We start from the raw sequence: 20,644 nt of genomic DNA on the forward strand, positions 1-20,644 counted from the left end.
TCCTTACCATATAAAATGACCTCCACAGATGGATCAGCTAAAAGTTGACAGCAGATTTGAAGGGCTGGTGAGATTCCTTGCATCCATTCAAGAGTGTAGCAGAGAGCTCTCTCTTTTTTCTTTCCCTTCCCTCAAGGTCTCTGTATCTTGCATAATATATGACTAATGTCCTTTCTTTTTGGGAAGCAAAGTGCAAAAGCAGAGAAGTGCTAGATGATTGTGAACCGCTGAATGGCTTAGGTATCTGGCTGTGGAGCTATCCAAGGTGCTGAAGGCATTCAGAATATTATCCCTCTGTGGTTGAGTTCTCTGGCAGTGGATCCAGAGGTTAAGAGTTCAATCCCCCACTGGGCCTCCTTGGCAAGGACTGGACTTGATGATCTATAACAGTGGTCCCCCAACCTTGGGCCTCCAGATGTTCTTGGACTTCAAGTCCTAGAAATCCTGGCCAGCAGAGCTGCTAGTGGAGGCTTCTGGGAGTTGTAGTCCAAGAACATCTGGAGGCCCAAGGTTGGGGGACCACTAAACTACAGGGTCCCTTCCAGCTCTGCAGTTCTAAGATGATGACGATGAGGTTAGAAAAGAATGTCAACAGTCTATGTGGTACTTCAGATTTTTTTTAAGCTACCATCTTGGTTTGGGACAATTGGCACAAGTTGTGCAGCTGTGAGAATTTGCAAATTGTATTGTTTTGCACAAAAATTTGCCCTTGCCAATGGAAGAGGTCTGTTAGGCTCCCTGGGAAATTGTTTACAGGGGAAGAGAAGATGTCTTATCGTTCCCTATGAGGGTGAGAGAAGTCAGGATTAACATCACCAGTGTTGGATGATAATTTGGGCTGCCATCCCACTCCCCAATTCTATCAGGAGTTGTCAGAGATTTGGATACGGCCTTGTGGCATTTTCTTCCCCTACTGATGAGGCTGACTGGTAATTCAAGCCAGATGGAAGGGAATACTCCTTCATACAGTGCCTAATTGATTCATAAAGTTCCCTGCCCTAAGTGGTGAGTAGCGATGGTTGGAGCTCAGAGGGCTTTAAAAAAGAATTACAGGAATTCACGGACAATGGATTTGTCCACGGCTGTTAGCCCTAATAGCTTAATGGGATGTGGATGAGTAACACTAATGATACAGGTATGTTTGATTTTGGTCCTATTTCATTTACGTAGTTTCTCCTAGAAACCTGTAGCTGACTTCTGTGAGAGGCAGGATGCTCTGTTCAATTCACTTAGAGTCTGCTATTACTTATTCTTTTTTAATGGGTTACATTTATATTCCACTTTCCCGTCCATTTATTTATATTTGTTTATCTAGCGGTCTTCCTCGCTACTTGATTTTTTTCAACAACTCTGAGGCTGACACAGCACAACTGGCCTAAGATCAGCTAGTGATATTCATGGGTAGAACCCAGAAGCAAGCTGGGCATTGTTCTGAGGCAGATATCACTAAGAAATCTATTTCCGCCATCAATGGTGTGGTTCACAGCACTGTACAGCACACATACAGAAATGCTTCATGACTAGCTCTTCCACTGAGCTACAGTTTTCTTTACCTCTTCTGTAGCTTCACGTTGGCCACACAACATGAAGCAACAGGCCTCCCGCCAATGGTTTGCTTTTTTCACATGCAAATGATTCTAACAACCAGAAATAGGATAAACAATTTTGGGAACGTCATTTTTGCTCTTTATAGTTTGGCAATATTTGTTTTTCTCTCCTTGTGCCTATGTGTGAGAGACTGGATGTGAGAGTTTTCACTTGCAATATAGCGATGAAACTGTTTTTTTTTCCTTTTAAGGAATTTGCTTTCTGCATATTGAGATGAGCGGGACATTCCCAGTTACACGCAAACATCTTTTCAAAATCCGCATTTTAAGTATTTGTGGGTTTGTTTGTTTTTTAAAAAAATGTGCATAGCTGGCTAAAATATCCTAACTCTGAACTCTGCAAGAGCATCTGCAGAAAATCTCAGCTTACCACCTGGTGATATAGCCATTTGACGTTTATTGCAACAGAATTGCTTGGGACGCTCCAGGGTGTGGTTTAAACCTAGCAAGTACCCAGCAGAGGAATTAATGTACCTTTTTGATCTCTTCTTGAGGTAAGATGTTCATGTGCACAACTTTCCATTTCCTCTGCTTATGGTTCTAATTCCAAACGTCTGGAAGAAAATGACATTCGGAGTGCGATATGCCTCTGCCAACACAAGGAGATTGTTCACAGTTTCTTTTGCAGCTGAGATTTTTCTTTTTTTTGCTTCCTTGCTCTTACCGAATCATCACCGTTCTTCAGTTGTGGTGCATTTGCTAATCACCTCTCTCGCAGTGTACATTCTTGAATATAACATGTTAGATGCAACTTCATTCCTCGATGTATTCCTTCCTGAGTCATTCCTAAGGGACACAATTGTGAATCAACGTCTCCCAGCTCCTTACACGATGTTACCGTGTAGATTGAAATTGTCCTTGTTCTCTGTCCTTGTATTTATTATTTGCTTCCCATTTATTTGACGAACTCTGGAAACTACTTGCTTCCTTCCTAAATGTGAGTCAAAATTACAAATCTCCATCTATTTTGTTTTCACAACAAGAAATCAAAAACCTGACTGCTTTTCCCCCTGTCCTCCCTGGGCAAGATACAGAGAGTTGTGCATTTTTCACATGACAACACTTTTTTCGCCCCAAGAAATTCACGGAACACAAAAAAAATTGGAGAGAGGCCTCTCTGAAGAATATGAGGTCAACTGGCTGATCCTTGCACTCTGGAAGAACCACTGGATTGCCTCAAGCAGAAACAAAGAAGAAGACTACATCAAGACATCCTTTTCCATTAAGGATGAAAACATGCCCGATATTTTTCTTGGACTACAAATCTCAGAAATCGTGGCCACGCATCTGATGGTGAAGGCTTCTGGGAGATTTAGGTGAAGAACATCTGGGTTCCCTTGGATGTGAGGGCAATCTGCCTGCGACATCTGTCACCCCATTGATCGCCAGGGTTGATTTGGCTGATCTGCCTGGCTAGGCGGGTGTCCCCTTCCTCCCTCACCGTTCCATCTGCATCCCTCCTGAAGCACTTGGTGGAAGAGGATGGCCATCCCAGATAGAAGCAGTGTACCGTTCTTCAGTCAAGGGTATATGATAGCTGCGCTCCCCTACTAGAACCCTCCAAACAAGCTGAAGGACATCTGGGGTCCTAAGGCTGGGAGCCACTGGTTTAGAGAAAACTTAGAAATGCAAAATGCAGGTGTGTTGTGCTTAGGGCAAGAAACAGACCTTAATCCCTTCCTCCTCTTTTGGAGAATTTTTTTTTACAAGGTCATTTCAATGTTCTTCATTTTAGCATGCATCCTACTTAATTCAGTTGAGGGTGCAATTGTGCCAGACTGTGGCTAAGATGAAAGTGTGCCTCTAGAGAGTGGAAGGAGTCTTCTGTTCCGTCGGAGGTGACAGGCACCATCCTCTTTACTCAATGCGTGTTGCTGATGCAAATGTTTTATATATTAGCAGTTTCAATTATTTATTAAAGCTCTTAACTAGGAAGGGAGGAAATTGCAGAGAATTTCTGGATAAAAATATCTTTCCATATAGTTGCAATTTGATATTTCAGATTCACTTGCTCATAGGATAGCGAGGAGATTTTCTTCTTAATTTTTTTTAAAAATTAAATTTATTTTTTTAAAAACCCTTACATTTTCAATTGCACATTTTCAGTGTGTCGGAAGCAGTGTCCCTTGTTACGTTTCCTAGCACTGAAACATGGGGAAATACAGAAGTTGGGAACATTAAAATATGCTTGAGAGACAGAGGGGAGGGGGAAGTGGCCTTGCCAGCCAAAGTCTAGATATTTGGCCTTTAATTGTGACTTTAATACAGTAAGTCAGAACTAAAAGAACATTTGAATCAATGGGAGTTATGGAGGAGTTGACTTATTGAATCTTCACTAATTCAGCCAGTCTGATATCCCACACTAAGCAACAGAGTTTAAGCCAACAAATGTATAGTAAGTTCAAATTAGATATGATGTTCACCATCTGCTTTGCCCTTGAGCGTACAATTTTTCTCATAATAGAAGGCATTCAATACCAAGTGTGATGCAATGGATAAAGTGATTGACTGGGATTCTGGAGGCCAGGGTTTGAATCTCTGCTGAGCCATGGAAACTCGCTGGGCGTGTGTGTGGGACTGGTAAACCTGCTCTTTAACAAACTCACCTTGAAAGCCCTTTTAGGGTTGCTGTAAGTTGGTTCCAACTGGATGTCTCTTGATTGTGGACAATCAGGGATCCCAGTCAGATCTGGATTCTGACATTGGGTAAAGAGAGTTTATCCCTGCTCAGTCTCAGTCTTTTCTTAGATTTGCAGATGGCCATGGAGACCCTCATTGGAACAAATGTGAAGTAGGCTTTGAGTCGGCTCCAGGTCACCCAGCAAAGTTCACGTTTGAGCCATAATTTGAACTTGGTTTTCCGACTTTCACACTTAAAGCAGTGTACTGCTCAGAATGTCCTGCTTGCAGAGAGCCACAATTTATGGCAGTAAGGTGTGTAATTGCTGTTTCCCTGCAGCTGTTTCAATTCCATCACTCAGCGATTATAGTATGAAGAGAATTTTGCTGGCATTAGCGATGTTGACAAAATTATTCCTAGATTTCCCCCCCCCCTTCTACCTGAATTATCTGATACTTATTTGTAGAGTAACACTGATTAGGGATGGGAAGAAAACTGCCAGGTGCACTTTTTAAATCCTCAAGTTCTTTCTGTTACAGCAGAACAAACTTTCTGGAGAGCAGAACTCACTGTTCAGTGATTCAAAGACAAAAGGCAGCTGTATGTTAACCCACAGATGTTTGGCACTGGCTAATTATTTCACCTGTTGCTGAGATGCTTATATCATGGACACTTTGAAAGATCGTTGGTGTTGCTGTGATGTGCTGTTCTATCACTGCTAATTTATGACAAGCTTGTGAATGAATGGCCTCCAAAGTACCCTGTCGTGGACACCCCTCCTCAAGTCTTGCAAACCCAAGGCTGTTGTATTTACTAATGCATTTGTTCTCTTTGTACAGGGTTATCCCTTTGTACAGAGGCTGGTTGCATCCTCACAACCATGCATGCTGTGTGCATACACCTCTGGCCTAATATATTGCATTTCATGTGCAGAGGAGGTAGATTATAAGACAGCAGGGGTGATGAGTTGAGACTTGCTGTCAAGTTGGACTTACGTCACACCAGTAATTTAACTCAGCTTCCCCCCCACCCACCAAACTCTCAAGCTGCAACTTGGAACCAACCCAACCTCTCTGTTTTTTTCTGGGGAGGGGGAAGCTTGTTTTTAATTGGGACTCAGACTTGGGCCTTGGGCCTCAAGACATGGAACCAAAGAGCCAGACCTGGACTTAGGAGTCAAAGACTTACCAGGAAAGCTAAAGTAATACCTCGTAGTCTTAAAGGTGCAACAAAATTTTGTTTTTAAAAAAATACACACATTTTAGGAGCTCTTGACAGTTTGCTCATAACATCATGTCATCATTATCCCACCCTTAAACAAAACACTCTGCACATTGTTTGGTGTTATGTACAAAAAAAGGGGGGGAGGAGTGAATAGGGAAGGAAGAGTTTCAGCTTAAAGTTGTAAACAAATGATGCACTGGAGGTCTGAAAGGTGTTGAATTTGTATGATCAAATTGTGATTGTAAAATTACAACAACAAATCTGCCCTCTTTTTGTATCTCTCTCTCTCTCTCTCTCTCTCTCTCTGTGTGTGTGTGTGTGTGTGTGTCTGTCTGTCTGTCTGTAGCTGTTTCTATAGCTTTGGTGGTTAAAACTAAGTTTAGAGAAGCACTAAAAAAAAAAGGCGAATTGTGTAGCTGTTGGTTTTTCTTCACCAGAGCCGTAGACTCACTCTTTCTGCATTTGTCATAAGCAGTGTTTTTGTTCTGTTGAATTTATGTCTTAATGTGCATCTTGCAGTGCCCCTGAATCACAGCTTCTGCGAAATCTGTAATTATGAATTTCCTTTCCTTTGTTGTTTAAATTCTCTGCCGTAAGTTTCCATTAAAGCACACATGAGGCAGAAAAAACTAAACTTACCATACCCAAAGCAGACATAAAAAGGAATGGACAGCATGTATTTTGACTTGTAAATACAGGCATGCAGAAAATGATATGGAAAAGAACACGTCCATAAACGGTCCAAATGGTCACATTTTTCAGACACGAGTATTTTCACAATTGTTTTCTCATCTGTCCGCTTAGGGCCGATGGGAAGGAGAACTTCCTTGTGGTCTTCCGAACCTCCCTCATTTCTCCTCTCTCTCTCTCTCTCTCTCTCTCTCTCTCTCTGTATGCATGTTTACCAGCCAGAAATGGGAACGCATGGCTTCAGTGATGGGCAAGATGCGTATTTCTCCATTTAATGCCTGGGAAATAAATACCTTGTCTGTTAATTATTGTTTTAAAAAGATGGGTTATCCTGTGGAGAACATGGCAAGGGAAGCTTTGCAGAAGTAAATAGGGTGCTAGACATAATAGATTCATAGAATAATGGCGTTGGAAGAACCCCATAAGACCATCGAATTCAACTCCCTGCTCAGTGCAGGAATCTGAGTCCATCTGACTGATGGCTGTCAAACTTTCTCTTGAATGCCTCCAGTGTTGGGGTGCTCACAAATTCACTTCGTTATAGAAGGCAAACATCCCGGAATACAGTCAGTGCTAATTTCAAGACATTATATTAATGCAGAAGCCAACATTTTGCACATTAAAAATCTAGGACTTGAATTATACTCAGTGAAATCTTTTGTTTATAAGAAAGCATTTGAGATACGACACATGTTTTGTTTTCAGAATTTGTGACTAGACGATTAAATCTTAATAGTCAATGGCGCTAACTTGAGAAGTTTCACATCCCAGAGGACATAACTCACTTTATGGTCTGCTTTATCTATACTTTTGGGGTTTTCATACAAGGATTTATTTTTCTTATTTTATCATTCTATTGCAATATTTTGTTTTGCACTGGACAACATTAATCTGGTCTTCTTGACTTCTCATAATCATGTAAAGGTTTTAAAATAACCTGTTAATAACTTGTTTTAACTGTGCCAGCAGAGGTCAGTATGTTCTTATAAAGTTGCTGTTTAAAACACGCAGACAAGTGAATTTGTTTCAAAGTCAATGGAAAACTCAAAACTTTATTTTAATGCATGAAGATATATTGAAAGATAGCATAGTATGAAGCAATGACATTTATGCAGGTCATGCTGTTTTAAGAATTTTTCAATTTCAAACATGAGCATTCAGCTAAATCAAGCTATATTAATAATAACTATGTGCTGTCAAGTCAATTCTGACTTATGGTGGGTGGCTTTTTTCCCCCACTGTGCAACTTGCTCAAGGCCACCCAGGCTGGCTCTTTTCTCTGGAGGCCCAGTGGGGAACCAAACTCCCAACCTGTGGCTCTGCAGCCAGATTTCTAAACCACTGAGCTATCCAGCTTTTGTTGTTTAGTTGTTAAGTCATGTCCGACTCTTCGTGACCCCATGGACCAGAGCACGCCAGGCCCTCCTGTCTTCCACTGCCTCCCGGAGTTTGATCAAATTCATGTTGGTCACTTCAATGACCCTGTCCAACCATCTCATCCTCTGTCGTCCCCTTTCTCCTCTTGCCTTCACTCTTTCCCAACATCAGGGTCTTTTTTCCAGGGAGTCTACTCTTCTCATGAGATGGCCAAAGTATTGGAGCCTCGGCTTCAGGATCTGTCCTTCCAGGGAGCACTCAGGGTTGATTTCCTTCAGAACGGATAGGTTTGATCTCCTTGCAGTCCAGGGGACTCTCAAGAGCCTCCTCCAGCACCACAATTCAAAAGCATCAATTCTTCGGTGGTCTGCTTTCTTTATGGTCCAGCTCTCTCTCTGAAATAATTTAAATGAGTGTTACTTGTGAAGGGTTATGTACGCAAGGAGAAAAATGGGCCCAATCCTTCTCAGCTGCTACCATCTTTCCTTTCCTTTACACCTGGGACCAATGAGGAGGTTTGAAGCCAATGTGTATTAATGCTGGAGGCTATAAAGCTAAATTCCTGCAAAAGAAAACTGAGGGCATATTATCGTGTGTGGAATGATTAGGTGACGAAGTAATGAGCCTTGAGGGGGCAGGGAGATTGACTACAGAAGCAATTAAATAGGCTCCAGACATTTTGAATGCAGTCTTCTTGTGTAAACAATAAATGCCATGGGGATTTGTTCATTAGAAGTGCCATTAAAGATTAGTAGACAATACATAAAGTCTACTTCAGATGCCAAGGTTTGTAATCTTAAAATGCTATCTTTTCACCTTGTGGCTGACCTTAACAAAAGAAATTTTGAACAGGCTTAATAAGAAACAAGGAGCAGGAAACACGGTTTAAGGTGTAAGGGTTCCATAAAGAAGCACCCTTCTACGTGGCACTATTTTGCATAGAAAATAGTGGAGAAAAGGGAAAGCTTCTCAAAATTTTTATGTGACCATTGTGTCTTCTTATCTCGTAGGGTATGATGTGTAATTAAAGACACAAAGAAAAAATATAAGGTTATCAGCCACAATAAAATTGGACTTCTGAACAATGCCGATAAAGTCTTTGTTTCACTCATGAGATTTAATAAAGTTTGGAGGTTTGGGAAGCCGTTCGATTTGGGTGGGCCCCTTTGGAATTCAAGAATGAAGGTTCTAATTTTACCACGTGAAATCTCATTCATTCCAGTTTTCTCCTTCATTCTGAAAGAAGGAAGGAAGGATTAATTAATTAATTAATGTTGGCTTAAGGCCTGTCTAGTCATGCTGGCCACGTGACCACGGAAACGGTCTATGGACAAAACGTTGTCTCTGTGGCTTGGAAATGAGGATAAGCACCGTGCCCTAGAGTCAGACACAACTGGACTAAATGTCAAGGTGAACCTTTAACTTAGACTCCTGAAATGGGGGTGGGGAGGTCCTTTTTCCTAGCTCCTCAATTGCTAAAGAACAGATTGAGCTTGCCTGCCTGTATTTTAAAACCTTCTCCTTTCCTAGCTCAATTCTCTGCCCCCTGGGAGCTTAACATTCCTTCAAGCTGCCATCCTGGATTAGAAGGAAGTCCTTTCCTCTTTTCCTTGAGGTTGAGAAGGGGCTGATCCAAGGCAACTGAGTTCCAAAACAAACACTGAACCTCTGCTCCAGATAAATAAATTAAGACCTGCAAATAATTGAGTGGCCTTATTTGTTACATTATTGTGCCCGAGGCAAACATGCAAGATGCTTCTGCTGGAGCCTCAACTGGCATTCCTTGGTCCCTGCAAAAGCATGTGAATGTCATTAAAAGAATCAGAAGCATCAAATGCTTTATATTCAGAGGCACCCGAATCTTGCTTTCTGAGCTATGAAAGGAAATAACCGTTCTTATCAGAGCTGATAGGTGACATCAGCTTGGTGAAGCCGTATTTATTGTACTTTGGTCGTTAAAAAGACCATTCCCTTTTAGAAATGTTTATCTTTCCAGCTACTGAATTGTGCATATAAACATAGTGCTTACTATTAAATGTTGCAGCAGTTCTTAAGAACTAGATTCCACTTCTTTCTTATTTTATTTTAAAGTTTTATTGTTGTGACACGTTAGTTATACTGCAGACTTTGGACCACGAATTCAGGAGATGTTTGAGGTTTTAAATAGTTTAATCATCGAGTTGCTCCTTCCAAGAATCTGTTCTAGGTGAGGGAAACATTTAAAGGCAGGCTGGAGATTGCAATACATTGTTTAAAGGGAGGGCATCTTGTGAAAAAACTTGGTTCTTCCTCTTACTGTTGTGGCCATACGTCCCCTTCTGTAGAGGTTAGTCATTAACTTTAAGGCTTCTAGCAGGGATATGGTGGCGCTGCGGGTTAAACCACAGAAGCCTCTGTGCTGCAAGGTCAGAAGACCAACCGTTGTAAGATTGAATCCACGCGACGGAGTGAGCTCCCATAGCTTGTCCCAGCTCCTGCCAACCTAGCAGTTCAAAAGCATGAAAATGCAAGTAGATAAATAGGTACCACCTCATTGGGAAGGTAAATGGCATTCTGTGTCTAGTCGCGCTGGCCATGTGACCAAGGAAACTGTCTATGGACAAACACTGATTCTATGGCTTGGAGATGGGGATGAGCACCGTGCACTAGAGTCAGATACGACTGGACAAAATGTCAAGGGGAACCTTTACCTAGCAGGAATGGACACCTGAACCATTGAATTTGCTGAGTCAGACTTAAGTTGTACCAGTGACCCAACTCAAGACCTGACTCCTCTCTCTCTCTCTCTCTCTTTTCAATGACGTGGACTTGACTCGTGACTTGGAATCCACTCCCCCTTCCCTTTTTTTCTGGGGGAGAAGAGCTTGTTTTTAATTGGGACATGGAATTTGGGACTTGTTACCAAAGACTCAGTCTCAGACTTGGGACTTGGACCCACTGACTTGCCAGTGTCCAATGGCTAGAAGGCAGCTCTCTCTCTTTTTTTAAATGCTGCCTTCCTTTTAGAAAGCTGTCCAGTTCCAGTATTGTTGAAAGGTAAACTGAGGGGGAGATTAGGGACCTTGGAGTTGCCCACCTGCACTGAGCACCTGGATGGCGGGCATCCAGGTCACCTGATGGCCATCTTCTCAACATGAATATGGGGCCTCAAAATTCTGTTTCAGTTTTATATATACACATCAGTATAGTTAATGTTACACAAATCAGTGTTTTCTTTTTTCCTCCTTTTTTTTCTTCTTTGGTGATGTCTGTCTTCCTTTTGTTAGAGAGATCAGTGGCCACCGATCCCTCTTTTTTGAATCAACTTTTTTATTTGATCTGACCTAATTCCATCTTCTTTGTTTGCTCCATTTTCATCTTACTGCTCCAGAATTTTGCCATGCTGAAGTGCCTGTACACCAGAGGAGATAAGGATTTGGTTGATTTACCAGCCCTCTGCCTCATTGCCAAACAGACTATTCACCTTTGCTGACAATTGCTGCTTTAGGATTTAGATTTTCATTGTTAAGCATTGTGTTCAAGCACAGATTGGAGCGGCTTGTCAAATTAAGTTGGTCCTGGAGGATATTGGAGATTCACTGTGTCAGAGGTTGAAGTTTTTGATTAGGACTTAGAAAATGTAAATTCAAGTGCCAAAGGAGCCTTGGAACTCACCAGGTGACCTTGGACAATGTACAGCTGCTTGCTGTCTTTATATTTAGATTGGGAAGATATCAAAAGCTTCCCTTTTTTGGAACATTTTGGAAAGTACGTTGATTGATGTAGGGTCTATAATGTAGGTTCTTCCAATGTGGCATGCATTAAGATTCTGTTTTTAGCTTCTGTTATCTTCAGAATAAAGCCCTAGCTCAGTAGCTTTGAATGCGGATGGTTCTGGATTCAATCTCTTGCACTTCCCAGTGCAAAAGAAGTCCATTATCCGATATTAGCAACATGTTTGTCTCTTAGCATGATAAACCATCACTCATAAACATTTTACCAGCAGACACTGAAGTTGGATTGGAGTGGAAATCATGCAGCTTGTGAGCTGCATGAAAATATAGCCTTCCTAGGGTGCCTGCTTGCTTCCAGTAAGCCTACAACCCAACTGTGTATGTGTGTGTGTGGGGAAATCAAAAAGAAAAGTTGATGCCGAAAGCCTTTGTTTGCTCTCCTAAGGTGTAATGTTGCCACACTCTAAGGAACACTCAGCACCGTAGCACCACCCATACTTTGAATGAATGAATGAATGAATAAATGAATGAATGAACATTGTCTCAAGAGGGCACAAGGCGGCTTTGCAATCTGAAAAACAATTTTATAAGCAAAATAAATAAATAAATGGTGATAGGATCCTAGGAGTGGAACCCAAGTCCAGAAATAGATGTGTGCAGACCTCTGAAGACCTCCCCAGATTTGCAGATCTGATATAAAGCAACTTGAGTTGCCCTTGATTGCCTTAGAGTTCTTTAGAGTAGAGAACCTACTGTATCTAATGAAATTCTGCCAAGGATTGTGTACGTCGATAGTTCTGTAAATAATAAGAAAGCTCTTCTCAAAGATGTATAGAATAGCCGAAGAGTACAGTATTCTGCTTCCCCATCTCCAGTCTTCCTGAAGGGGCTGCGATGATTTAATGCGCATAAGGAACCCTACAAACTGGAGTCTAATGTGCTTTACAGACCTTGTCTGCAAATAACTTGCATTCATAAGGGGCCTGTTTTGAATGCTGTAAAACTTGAGGAACAAAGGCACAAGGACTCTGAAGGAAACGCAGTGCTCGCTTCTAATCCTGAAGAAATCTTACAAGTCCCCCTTGTGCAATAAAGGGATAAGTCAAAGGAAATAAGCTGGTTTTGGTTGTGCAGGCTCGTTCTTCTTGGTGAATTGAAAGTAACTGTAGAGACCACAATATATAGGTAATATCGTTCCAGGAGCTGGAGGCGTAAATGATATTAGATTGTGATGGGTATTATAGATGTGCTCCTTTGAAGTCCCTGCTTACAAGTCATGTTAGTAATATTCACTATAAAAAAAAATCTAAATAAAATTCTCAGGGAAATACAATATTAAATCAAATCTCCCTATTATCCTGGCTGGTGGTGATGAAAAGTCAGGCAGGCTCTTGGTGATAAATGTGTAATTCTCACTGTCTGTGGGGCTTTGAGAGAGTGGGTAGAGAGAAGTGCTACTTCCTGATGCTCTTTTACTAGTACAAGCTGTGAACTGAATGTGAAGTTTCTTAGGAAGTGGAAGGGTGGCTATTGATTAAGAAAGCATGCTTTTGCTTTCCTTTTGCCTGAGGGGAGCAGGAGTTGCAGGTAGTAAGACTTCTTCCCAGTGAGAATTCTTTACCCTAAAGAAAAAGTGCCAGAATATGATTGAATTTCTCCCAGGAAGTGGGGTAATAGCTAGTATGGTTATGAAACATTATTATTATTTCTACAGCAGTCATTTTCTAGTCATTTGTTTTTATTATTTTAATGAATATTTATGCACTACTTATATTTGAAGCAGTGTGATACAATAATAAAGCATGAAGATATAAATATTGCATAAGAACAGGATAAAATGTTTGCATTAAATGTAATTTTTTAAAAACACACATACGCACACACATGAGGTAGCAGGCTGGGAAGACTTGCAAAGCCATCAGAGTTTGTTTTCAGCATGCACCTAACAAATCAAAATGATTCTTTGCTACTGGATGTGAAGAATGCACATGGTGGGTGCCAGCGTGCAGTGAATTCCATGCAGTAGAAGCTGGTGACTTCAACTTTGCAAAAGTGACTAATCTGCTCTAAGATTTAGTATGAGTTGTACAGTCACTATCCAAGGTGCTGAACTTGTTCACGGCCTGTTACAGCCATTAAAGTGGGAGAAAAAAAGGGAATTTGGAACAACCGGATTACCCTACTTTTAAGGACTATGGAACTTCTTTTAAAAAACTGTCTTACTAATTTGAATGTGGTTTTTGGCATTGCTTTTGTTTAACATTTCTTAGAGTGGGAGTTGTCTGATCTGTTTTAATGTTTGTATACTTAATGTTTTTTAGCTTTAAACATTGTCTATAAAATGGTATAAGCCACCTTGGATTCTTTTTAAGGAGAAAGGCAAGGTAGAAATATTTTTAAACAAACAAACGAATGAACGAATGAATGAACGAACGAACGAACGAACGAACGAATAAAAAATCTAGATGACTTCAAGGACAAGATAGACTTATAAAGGAGAAGGTTAATAATATTAGTTCTTTGTTTCAATGTACGTATTGCTCATCCTAATATCAATAAGTTCTGGCTGCAGTGGATTCAATAGCCTTCTTCTGTGAATTGATTTGGTAACATCTGTACATTCTGCAGCCAATCTGCATATATTCATAAGAAGAGCACCAAATATGAGATTGACTGCATAAAGGAAGCCACAGGCTTGAGTTTGCCAGAACTGAGCAGGGCTGTGAAGGACAGGAGATCTCTCCTCCATAGGGTCACCATGCGTTGGAGGCAATGGGTGGTACATAACAACAACAACAACAACAACAACAACAACAACAACAACAACAACAACAACAACAACAACAACAACAACAACAACAACAACAACAACAACAACAACAACAACATGCCTTTAACTACCTGTGGGACAAATCGTAATCTTTTATTTAACTACATATTCAGGAATTCACTTGGTAAGGTTATTGGAGATCTCAAAAGAGAAATGTGGCATTGATTTAAGCTGTCACATCAGGTTAACCTGGCTTCATTACAGCTACATTTAGACCTGGGGGCAAAATTGGAATTCTCCATTGTCCATGGAAAAACAAGACTTCTTAAATATAGGCCCCTGCCTTAACCCAACTTTTTTGCTTGCTTTCAGTTTTTGGATTCCTACCGGCACAGCTCTGTGTCATAGGACTCATTAATTAAGCTGCCTATCTCCGACACCCAAAGATTCAAGACTCCCTAAGGTTCCCTTTTGACCTAGAGTAGTCCTCGAGATAGAGGGGAGACTTCAATGTCTGAAAGTCACCACGGGCCATCTTGATCTCATTTAAGCTGTTTTATTCTTTGTTTGTTTGAAGCTGCTTCACTGAGATCTAAATAACTGCCTTCAGTAGGAAGACGGATAGTGGAGACTAGTTATGTGAGCTGTATGACAAACACACATTCAGTTGTGAAGCCTTTAGTTTTCAGATAAATATTTTGAATATGAGGATGGTCGCTATAAAGCAGATCCGTATTTCAAATATTGCTTCTTTTTTTATTCATAAACTTGGAAAAATGTTAATTTCAGTTGTAGAGTTTTTGGGGTGGGGGTGGGGGAAGATCTGTAAACTACTGATACACAATGAATCAAGTTTAAACCCACATGTAAATTTTGAAATGATTACTATTTGTTCATGTTTTTTATTTTTTTTAAAAAAACTGTATATATAATAGCCCATTCATTTTGATAACAATTAAAAAAAGATTTCAGGTTGATTACAATGTTCCAACTGCAGGAGAAATAATTCCTTGCTTTCATTACATACTGATCATCAACAGAATTCATCTCAGTATTATGCAGCTAAATCAAAACACAGCTTCCCTGTTTGTAAAATACAGCAGGTGCATTTTTTGGCTTAGATAAGTGGTATTAAAATAACAGCAGTTTCTTTTCTGCAGTTTCTTTTTTAAAAAAACAAAAAACAAAGACAAGGTTTATTCACTAAACACCGAGCAGTTTGCTAAAATACTAATTCGTTTATAATTTATTCCTTAAACAAGGCAGTATAGAAGTGGCCATATAACTATATACTCCCCCATAAAATTCCTTCCCTCTTTAATTATCTCCAGTTTTTCAAGCCAAGTGTAAGATGTTAGAACTCAAAGTTTCTATTTCAGGTGATAAAAGGCGATTTATAGGTTCTCTTTCAAGCACTGTTATGCATTGTTGTACTGATAAAACATTTCCCCCTTTCTTGCCTAGAAAACTAAGACAGAAATAAATGAAAAATATGTTAAGCTCAGAGACAAAGATTCAAGAAAATTAAAAAAAAAACCACAACCACCTTCTAAAATGAAACTAAAAATGTCACACTCAGAAAGAGTGAATTGTTAGGACTTTCATTAGAGTTGGATTCTAGACTTGGTGGAAAATATTACCTCATCTGATATTGAAGCCATATGCTATAGAGACCTTATGTCCATCTGTGTTACTTAAATCTTACTATCATTATCACTGGGGAAAAACTGGCTCTGAATACAAGAAGCGAAAGCCAAATCAGCTCTGGTTATGTCCTGCTGTATTTTTGTCCCTCTCTTCTATTTTTTGTTGTTCAGACAAGGATAACAGAACAGAACAAAGTTCTACCCAGCCACAAGGACCTGGGATCACTACACACAAAAGACCAGCTAATGACACCCATCAACCACAGTGACAGATAATCTCTTCTCCTTAGCACAACAGTACACCCACAACAAGACACACTAATCACCCATCTACAGAAAAAGACAAAAGCCTATCTCACAGCCATAAATACTGCACTCCCAAGCCAACTACACCAGAGCACAGAGTTCTGTCCTCTGAAGATGCCGGCCACAGAGAGTGGTGAAACGTTAGGAAGAATAACCTTCAGAACACGGTCAAAGAGCCCGAAAAACTGACAACAGCCATTAGATCCCAGCCGTGAAAGCCTTTGCGAATACATAGAACAAAGTTCCATGGATGAGCATGAGATCGGAGGACATTCAGTAAAGTTTTATGCTTACTGTTACATAACAAATATGGCATTTATGAAGGAATGCCACAAATGTCACAACTAGAGATGAGCATGGACCTTGGCTCAGAGGTTCGTTCTGATTGGTATGTCTGTTCCCTTCCCCCACCTCCCCAGCTGGTTCCCAACGCATCTGCTGGCATGGACTCCTCTCCTCCTCCTTTTTGGCTGTTCGACCAGTCTGTGGCAGGAACACAGACTTCTCCTTAGCCGATTACCCACTCAGACAAGGAGGCAGGACAGGGAAACCATGCTTCTGCCAGGGACTGGTCAAACAGCCAAAGAGGAGAAAGAGAGGAGCATGTTCGGACTGGTGAGTGGGTCATTGGCCACAGAGGTAAGAGAAGGGAAAGTGTGGCCCCCTTGGTGCCATGCTTATGAACCGGCATGAACCTCTGAACTGAGGTTCCTGCCCATCTCTAGTCACAACCAAAACTTCTCTCTCCCTTTTGACTATCTTCTTTGCTCAGAGAACCATAGAGCAGTGGTCCCCAACCTTGGGACTCCAGATGTTCTTGGACTACAATTCCCAGAAGCCTTCACCACCACCTCTGGGAGTTGAAGTCCAAGAACATCTGGAGGCCCAAGGTTGGGGACCACTGCCATAGAGGACAGATCGATGTAGAGTAGATGTGACACTATGGAAGGATATTTTATTCTCAACAGTACCAATGGAAGGACCTGCACATGCTCTCAGGTAGACTAGAGGGACATGAAGATCTCCCCACAGGGGAAAAAAAATGAACCCAAAGGGACAGTGAAAGTCCCTAGTTTTTACCCATTGTGATGCCACAAATGACTTCAAAAACAGAACTGGGTCCAATTCATTCCTTTGAGTCACGCTGTTGACTTATATTTCATCGAGGCAATGAATCCACTCTAAGTTTTAAACCTACTCATGGTTGGAACTTCCCAAGGTGCTCAAGCGATTTGGGGGATAGAGTTCAGCACCTCGGAGAGCTACTGCACAAAAGAGTTTCATTATCCGTACAAAAATTAAAGATTCCCTCCATCTCCACTTTCTTAGATAAGGCTGCATTGCTCATGCTAAATTTACCTTGATCCATAGGCAGGAGAAACAAGCTGCTTATTCTGCTTTGATCTCGTTTAGGTCATGACCCCATTAATTTGTTTCAGCTACATTGGATTCAGCTAATTCTCAGTATAATAATGTGAGAGTTATGCATTTTAAGGGGGGGAGGGGGAAATGCTTTGTTTGAAATGTGATGCTGGAGAAGAGCTTTGTGGATATCCTGGACTAACTAACAGAAAGACAAACAAGAGGGGCCAGTAGAAATTAATCTCTGGAGGAAAAAGTGATGAAACTGAGGCTGCCCTACTTTGTCTACAGGCCAGTCTCGCTCACTCAGCTTATAATATCTCACAAGGTGGTTGTGACTGTCATGAGAGTGTGTGCATGAAATCTTGGGAAAACCCACAGTTTGAGAATCATATTCCCATCAATGTGCTGCTGTGTCTCATGAGACTTTTCACCAGCCTTCTTGAAGCTGTTTTGCTTCTTCCAAATTTCCTCAGATGTTTTTAACAATTCTCTGTAAGTCGCACCTAGGTTGCAGGCTTTTCTGGCTGTGTGATGCCTTTAAGCTGCTTTAAACTTCTAAGAAGAAAAATTACAGTACAAAATGTCTCCTTTCCAATTCTGCATTTTCCCCCCTACTTTTTCTCCCATTCTTTGTCTCTTGACTGAAAACTGACAGAAGACATTAGGAATTTTTTTTTCTTCCTGAGCCTTCCATATCCTTGTGGAGTTCTTGTTTCGGTCCCTGACGGATGTTACATTATAGTGACAACCGACTGCATGCATTTTGACATTTTACTTGCATAAATGGATGCATATTCCATAGCTATTTCTGATCAAAACTCAGCTTCTACTCCACTTTGCTCCTTTCCTTACTATTGGAGCACATTGAGAAGGAAAGCAAGGCTTGAATCCCTTCTTGAAATCTGAAGTCTACAGTCACAATGTGGTGTGTATATGGGTATGTATGTTGCTGCTGAATCAGGCTTTTGTCTATACAAGCTGCAGGTAAATCAGAAATTCAAAAAGGAAGGTTTCGAAATATTGCATGAGCAGAAAAATACACACCGTGCAAATAGAAATAGTGGGATTTTTGGAGCTTTCTGGCACTCAGCCATGTCCAAACTCCATTAATGAGTGGGGTGGGGATTTTATCTTGGAGATTCCCATTGACCCTAGGCTCTGGGTGGTTTATAATTAAAACGAAGAACCCCACATGTCCTATAAAAGAAATACATTCAATATGGGCATTTACCGATCCAGGTCTAAATCTTTGGTGGATTTACTTAACCCACCACAACCACATCCCATATTCTTCAAACTTAGTGCAACAAAATTTATTTTCCTCAGTGCTTTATCAATGTAAAATATGCACAATAGCATGCAGTTTGTGGGGAAAGTGAAACCAACATCCTGACCCGAGTGCTAACCCAGAATCAACACTGGGGAAGAAAAACGAACATATTTTCTAGACCGCTGTTCAGAGAGAGAGAAGAGAGCCTTTCAGATAAGTAAATATCTGTTTCAAAAGCTGCTCTGTAGGCAGGAGTCCAAATGGAAATTGGAAGTGTAATAAGAATAGAAATTGCAGATATTTTTGCAGGTGAAATTGTGTTCCAAGCACTTGGAGGAAAAGAGTTGAAGAAACTTGTTCTGAATGCGAAATTCTAGCACAGAGATAACATTAAATTCATGTATAGCCAGTTATGTTTCTTTCTTTGGCCCAATTTGTGTTAACCTGTCAGTGTTATATACAGTAAAGGGGGAAAAAAGTCCTTCAGCTTCTTTTTGTGACTTTATAATTAACTCTTTCGGGAAGGGCACAGAAAACAGAGAAATATAAAACCTAGGGGGAAAAAGGTAACTTTGACATTATTTCCTTCAGTGTCCTTGTCAAGAGGTATGAAGCATTTCTTCTCCTTCTCTTCTCCCTCCTCCTCCTCTTCCTCGATTTTTTGAACACACTCTCTAGACATAGACATGAATTGTAAGGACGTTGTATTCAGAAGCCACACATTCTAGATATCTGGGGAAAACATTTGGATAAAATGTATAGTAGAATATAAATGAAAGCCTGCATTCGTTTAAAAAATAAATAAATCCAGGGACATGCTTTATGGAATGGACTCATGTATGGAAATTGTGCACGTAATTTCAAAAGGGTGTGTGGAAAGACGCAGTGGTAGGGGGAAGAAAATGTCTGTGGACAGAGGGGTAGATTGACTCTGTAAAAGAAGCTATGCAAGGTCTAAACAGGGGTGTAAATGGCAGAACCCTTAGGAGATCATTGTTTCATTGGATCTGAGTAAGCCAGAAGTGACTGCATGGCAAATAACATGTCAGATCCAGGCAACACAGTTTTCAACATTATCATCTCTCTTCTCACAACTATTCACATAATTCAATTTCTACATCAACTGCATTTCCCCTCTAATTTTTTTTTTTGCAGTGATACATTCCTTGCCAAATTGAGATTTAGAATTATCAAAAGGAACATGGTATTGTTGTATTTTAGGGAAATCTGCAAAGAGTGTGTCAGATTTCCATTCCTGTAGTACAACAGAGTGTTGCTTTTTTTTTAAAAAAAAATGGTTTTATAAATTGTTTTTGAACTTATTTATGTAATAACTTTTGTGATATTTTTATTTGCTGATTTATGTTGTATTAGAAACCGTCTAGAGTGGTCGCAAGACCAGACAGGCGGGGTACAAATGAACTAACTAACCAGCTAACTAACTAACTAACTAACTTACGAACGAACGAACGAACGAACGAACGAATGAACGAACTACATACATACATACATACATACATACATACATACATACATACATACATACATACATACATACATACATACATACATACATACATACATACATACATACATACATACATACATACATACATACATACATACATAGGAGGCTCATACCTTGTGTAAGAATATAAAAATACTTTTTTTTGTCATCTCATGGAAAAATAAGTTTTGTTTTAAAATGGCAAAAAATTTAAAAAAACCTTCTGCAAATTAACTCAGCAGTGACAGAAATCTTTTATTTCTCACCTATAATGATGAAATAAGCAAAGAATTACCTTGTTTTTTCACTGCTGGCATCTTAGCAAGCTTGTAGAAACTTTACTTTCTTCCCTAGCTAGCATGGGAGCAACATGGACTAGCAGAAAAGGAGAGAAGAATCGTGCCTGTCCACCAACAGCCTTCTTCTGTTTGGAATTCCATGCATTCAGCTGCATATGTGTGTTGGCCACTCGTGTCAAAATTGAAGACTGATTTGTGTGAAAATGGATTAAGTGGTCGTGAGAGGAAACCAGGCAAGAAGACATTAGAG

General features: G+C 40.4%; 1 protein-coding gene across 26 annotated transcripts in view; it reads left to right on the forward strand.

The window, feature by feature from the left end:
• RBFOX1 (RNA binding fox-1 homolog 1) overlaps window positions 1–20,644 on the forward strand; it is a 1,225,669-nt gene that overhangs the window by 352,063 nt on the left and 852,962 nt on the right. The gene's annotated exons all lie outside the window — the stretch shown is intronic.

Source organism: Pogona vitticeps, chromosome 13 (assembly GCF_051106095.1).
Source record: "Pogona vitticeps strain Pit_001003342236 chromosome 13, PviZW2.1, whole genome shotgun sequence".
In the NCBI taxonomy this organism is placed as follows: Eukaryota; Metazoa; Chordata; class Lepidosauria; order Squamata; family Agamidae; genus Pogona; species Pogona vitticeps.